Source organism: Parasteatoda tepidariorum, chromosome 4 (genome assembly GCF_043381705.1).
Source record: "Parasteatoda tepidariorum isolate YZ-2023 chromosome 4, CAS_Ptep_4.0, whole genome shotgun sequence".
Classification (NCBI taxonomy): domain Eukaryota; kingdom Metazoa; phylum Arthropoda; class Arachnida; order Araneae; family Theridiidae; genus Parasteatoda; species Parasteatoda tepidariorum.
The window spans coordinates 18,626,151-18,632,150 of record NC_092207.1 but is presented as its reverse complement, the minus strand read 5'-3'; the positions used below and the strand labels follow the sequence as shown (position 1 = coordinate 18,632,150).

Sequence of the window (6,000 nt, the reverse complement as noted above, 5' to 3'; positions counted from 1 at the left end):
CAGTGTTTCTTAACCTTTTTGATATAATGGACCCCTTTTAAAATTTTTTAAGAAGTCACGGACCACCCCCCTGTGAAAAAAATAATTGCAAAAAACATCAATTATTAGAACATTTAATTTTATTATTTTAATAGTATACAAAATCTTTAATATGAAGGTTGCTGCTTTTCCTTAATTAATAAAGTGAATTGGGGGATGGTTTTCGACAAAGCAACGGGCATATCATGTTCAACATTCAATCGATTTCAATGTTATGTTTTTATTGTCACAATTGTGGAAAATCCCGCTTCGCCAAGATACACTGTAGCAAACGGAATTATAGCTGCCATAGCTTACTTTACAAGCAATGAGTAGGCTTTCAAACTTTTTAAAAATTAGTAGTCAGCGGACCCCCAAATTATAACTCGTGGACCCCTTAGGGGTTCATGAACCACAGGTTAAGAAACCCTGCTCTACAGAGAAGCAGAGGAGATAGCTCATCTTTTTTGGTAGCCTGACGAGCTGTGTGCAAAGTCAAGCACTTAATGGTAAGAACAGTTTAACAAGGATCAATACCATTTACTCTTTACTCTTTTGCAGGCTGATCGCAGTAAGGATGCCAACTACTAAGCATTTAAAAAACATTTGATAGAGTGGTAGATGGCATGCAATTAAAATTAAAGCTTTCAAAATTTCTGGTAATTTTACCAACATTTTTAAAATGCCTCACCACGAGTGAACCGAAATAAAGTGTTAATAACTTTTATGTCATTTAAATGTAGCAGTATGGAACATAATTCGAAGTTATTTTTCTTAAAAGCTTAGAAAATTGGCAGTACTGTCAAAGTAGTCACCTGCTCACTCACTTAACTTGGCCAATGACGCTTGACGTTCACAAAAAGAATCAAAAACTATCTACCTACTAATAGATTACAAGAGTTTACATTCCTACCAGTCTTTAATCTAGTCAATCCAAACCCTGATGAGACATAGCTATCACAATAAAAAATTAGGCATAAGACAAAATAAACTATTTTGCTTCTTATTTTCTCAAATATTTGAACAATCTCCAAATAAATGAAACTATAATAGTGAACTTAAATAAATAAGTTATTCTAAAAATATATAAACTTCTGATTAATACTTTTCTTATATCGTCCATGTCATTAAAGCTAATCGCATCAGATGGCTAAGACACCTTTACAGATTAGATGACAATGAACCAAGAAAGTGACTTTTCGAAACCAGATGGAGACCGTAAGAGAGCCGACCACCCATTAGGTGGTTAGATATCTAAGTGATCAGTGCTGGAAGACTATGGTGACTAACAGGGCAAGATGGTGAAAACTTATTGAGACGGCCTTGGCCTGTAGTTCCGAAGAATACTACTATGAACAAAATTTAAACTTATTGTGACACAAATATTATTGTTATTTATCCCAATAAAAAATATAGAAATGGATTTCTAAAGTATCGCTATTCTAAACAAGGCCATAGCTAAAAAAAAAAATCCTGCAAATTATTTAGATGGGGAAAATAACCTTTATTGATTTTGATAATGTATCAGTGCTGGAAGACTATGGTGACTAACAGGGCAAGATGGTGAAAACTTATTAAGACGGACTTGGCCTGTAGTTCCGAAGAATTATACAATATATTACAATAGATGTTTGTTATTCGCTTTTTTAGAGGAGCAGCCTGCTCTTCAATGCACTCTGTCTTTTCTGTAAAAATAAAACACCATCTCTTAAAAACACTTTTTTATTCATATATTATTTTAAAAAATGTAATTCACTGTTTGAATAATATTTACACAGATTATAGCAATAAAATAATAAACTCTGGTGATTTTACTTCAGAAATAAGACTTTTGTTCACAAAAGGGACATATGAACTTTTGCACCCACTTTGTCATCTTATTAAAAATAAACCACCATCCCTTAAAAACACTCCCTTTTCATTCATATTCCATTTTTAAAAAAATTCACAATTTAAATAATATTTACACAGATCATAGTCTACAAAATAATAAACTCTGGTGTTTTTACTTCTGAAATAAGACTTAATAAGAATTATATAAACTTTAAAGGACAAAATATTGGCTTGTTTCTTTCAACAGAGCTAGTCTTCATTGTTCCATCCCCTGGCTTAAACAACAAGGTTTTACTATGCCATTAGCAGCACAATTAATACACAATAAGTCATAAATTAAAGGGATGAATCTATGAAAAAAATAACGATCTTCATAAAATTCTGCCCGGATGCGAAAAGTTTTTATTACTAGTTGTCTTTTCTCAAGCTTAATTGTTTTTTCATACTTAAATGCAGTTATATTTCTCAAAAAGACGCACGCACAATTGGAGTCTTTATAAACTGAAATATTTATCGATTGGTATACTTAGTAAATAACTTAAAATCGGAATATTTCCATATGTATTATAACGGCATTAAAATATCACGTATTAGACTAAAAAATTTAGTAAACCGGTCATGGGCTATCCTTTGTCATTACCAAATCTGAAATATACATTTATTATATGGCTTCGTTACGGTACGCTGATTTATTAGACTAAAGTCTCTCTTCCTTAAACTAATCATAATTTGCAACATTTTTAATATTACAGTTCTTTGTATAAGAATAACTTAGTTTTAAGAGATGATATGAGATAGGTTAAAGTTGACAGCTGAATAAATAAAATCGTCCAGTTTGATTGTCATACAAGATGCAATACAATGACAGTTTAATAAGAAAATAAACTTAAGAGAGAAAAACTAGTGCAGTTGACTAAGTTATCCCAATAAATAATTATTTAATAATTAAGCTATACACTTACGCTTTAAACCAATGTTAACAACTTTAGCAGACAAAGCTGACTAAATATGAAATATCAAATCAACAGAAAATATTTTTTTCAAACTCGTATAATTAAAGTTCATAGAAAGAGTTACTAACTTTATTATGGAGAGCCTTATACAGGATCTTGCAATTTATTGGAACCAAAAAAAAGGGAAATGTCCCGCGAATGGAAACTTATAAATTGCGCAGACTCCACTACGTTATCAGCTCCATTGCCGAACTAAAACTTTTTGTTTTTTGTCTGCGTGATACCAATATGAGAATGGAGTTGTTCTTTCGCTTGTATCCTCTAGATTCTATGTACAATTCATGGAATACTAACGAGTCTAATGCCTGGAACTTACTTCAACTTATACTTTGATACAGTTAAAGCATCCATCTAACAATAGATCCAATATTAAAAAAAATTGTTAGTAAAAATGTACTTTGAAGTATTAGATAAAAATAAAGCATTGTAATTCTTAAGAATAAATTCAGTTATTATTATTATGAAATGCAGACGATGTACGAACTCAATATTTAACAGTCGTTATACAGTCTGGAAAACATTCCCGAGGGTGATTCGAAGACAAGCCATTACAATTTTATTTCTTTGCGGAGGGGATGACTTCTCCACACACTCTCGATCCCTTCATAGCCTGATCAAAGTGGTCACCCACCCATATACTGACCGCAGTCAACGATGCTTGACTTCCATGTTCAACTGGGAACCGTGTCTTACGATCAGCCCACTGTGGAACTTTTAATACTTAAAAGGAGATAATTTCTTTTTTGGACTCTCTTTTTCTTTATGCCAATTGATTTTCTTCCACAAAGCGGAAGTGATTCCTTTATTAGAAAGGAGGAAGTCTTCGACCTAATAGAAGCTAGTGCTTTCGCCTTGATTTCTTCTAATATTAATTTATTTACTTAATATTTTGTAAAAGATTTGTGACTTTAGAAAAGTGATTTCTTAGAGTATCTTCAGGAAGCAAATTTGAAACATAAAAAATTTAAGGAAATAAAAGGCTTGTATTTTAATTTATACATTCAATCAATTTGCTTTCCGAACTATGCAATATCTTTTCAAATATTGTATCAAACAACTCGATCACAAGCACATTCACATTTTACTTTTAAAAGCTGGATTATTCTTCATTTTATTTATTTATAAAGGATACAATAGATCAGTTTTTCCCAAAGAGTGGTACGCGTACCCCCAGGGATACGGGAACAAATTAGCGAGGCACGTGTTCTTATGCGAAATAACTTGGAACAAACGAAAATTTCAAAAAATTTTATTTAAAAATAACAAAACTATAAGCATGAAAATTTACGATTACGTATTTTTTGCAGAATTAACAGTTGATAATTAATGGTGTCAACAGTCAGTTGTGATTTTTCACTTTTGGGTAATTTTTTTTATAGTAAAGGCTTGTTAAAAATTCTACTTATTTTGATTATTTTTATAAAATATAATTTCATTCTTCTATCTATCATCCTTCTCACTGATGCAAATAAACTTATTAACTAAACTTTGTACCAAAAAGAAAAATAAACATATTTCTAAAAAAAAAATACATTCATTTCTTTTTTATTAGTGGTACACAGCGTTACGAAAAATTTAGAAAGGGTACATTAAAGTCCTAAGTTTGGGAACCACTGTAATAAATGATTAATTGAATGTAAACAATGATAAACTTCGTTAAAGAAAACTTCAGGCGTATCCCTCTACTATGATTACAAGGAAATTATATTATTGAACTTATATTTACTAGAAAATTACATTATTGTGTTCTAGGAAATTATATTATTGTGATTTGAACTTATATTTACACGTAATTTTACCATTCATAAGAGTTTTCTGTAATTTATAAATTCTAACAGGTTGTAAGCCTAAAAAAAATATGAGAAAGTTAATGTTAGAACAAATATAAAGTGTTTTGAGCATTATTTGGATATATTTCTATAAAATAGCGACGTTTGTTATTTTTTTGGGGTAGCATCATAACAAGCTTGCAGAGTCATCAAAAATTCATTTGTCTCATTATAAGTTAAATTGGAAGAACGCGTTATATTGAAAACACTTATTTCATGTATAATAATATTGAATGACGCGGCTTTTTCAAGCTTAAGCGGAAGTAGTAACCTGGGAGTTATATGACGACTTTTAACCTCTGAGCTTAGCTTTACAAGGTAAACCATCAATTTTCCTTATCAGGATAAAGAACGCTGCTTAGAGATGAGATCGAAAAAGCTAATAAAATTTTTATAGATATTTATTTACACACATAAATTGCAATAAAAAAGGACATAAGTGAGCAATATTGGGAGTTTCTATATCACCCCAGTTCGGAAAACGCTGTTTAGCTCTGTCTTGTGTGTGTTGCCCATAAATGTAGTCGAGTCAGATTAAGGCAAGGACAGGCGGGGCAGTTGCCCCAGACCCCACATCAGAGGGACCCCCAAATCGAATAGAAAGCTTATTTTAGGTTTCTTTTTTTTAATCAACTTTTTCAAACAAAGTATCATTACAGTGTAAAATCCCTCAATTTTATGATAGCTTCTTCACTAATCTATCGTATGAACACAAAAAATCTATATTTCGTAAATCCAAGACTTTCTAGTGCGGAATTCAGCCAATTTTTCGCAATTACGATAGATAAATTTGGTCAATCAAAAGCCTGTATTTCTACGCATCGCAAAATGCGATATATTTGCAAAAATACAATAGCTTCTGCTAGACTTAATTGAGACATCATAATTGCAATATTGCAAACATTTAGCTGAATTCCGTCCTAATGTCAGCAAAGGATATGCATTTTCACAGCTAGATGATGAAGTTAACAATCAGAAAACTGCATTTGACATGATGGACATAGAATTGTCAGAAAATCGGTAAAATGGACAGAACGATATTTCGTCTAACCATTGGAGGGGGGGGGGGCTTTATAGCTATTTTAGGTTCGAGTCAATTTTCCTGTTATATATGTATAATGAAGTGAAAATTTAAATACCTCCATAAAGTTCGATTCTTCATTGCTGAAGTAGAGGGGGCCTCCAAAGAAGTTTTTGCCCGGGCCCCAATTAGGCTAAGTCGGGCCCTGAATGTAGTGGTGTGAAGAGATAGGGGCGAAGAGACAAATGCCCAAGGCAAAAAAAAAAAGTGGTTAAATTACAAACAT

At 31.8% G+C, this 6,000-nt stretch overlaps 1 protein-coding gene across 4 annotated transcripts in view; it reads right to left on the bottom strand.

The window, feature by feature from the left end:
• The window catches only part of LOC107444233 (cubilin), a 43,655-nt gene extending 40,255 nt beyond the window's left edge, over positions 1-3,400 (bottom strand). For 2 of the 4 annotated variants that reach the window (XM_016058336.3, XM_071179477.1), the window contains exon 1: positions 2,933-3,400. The gene's annotated coding sequence lies outside the window, so the exon portion shown is untranslated. Of the gene's footprint in view, positions 1-2,813 lie in introns of all 4 variants that reach the window. The other 2 variants (XM_016058329.3, XM_043052838.2) reach the window with 1 other exon arrangement.
• Positions 3,401-6,000: the final 2,600 nt, after the last annotated feature.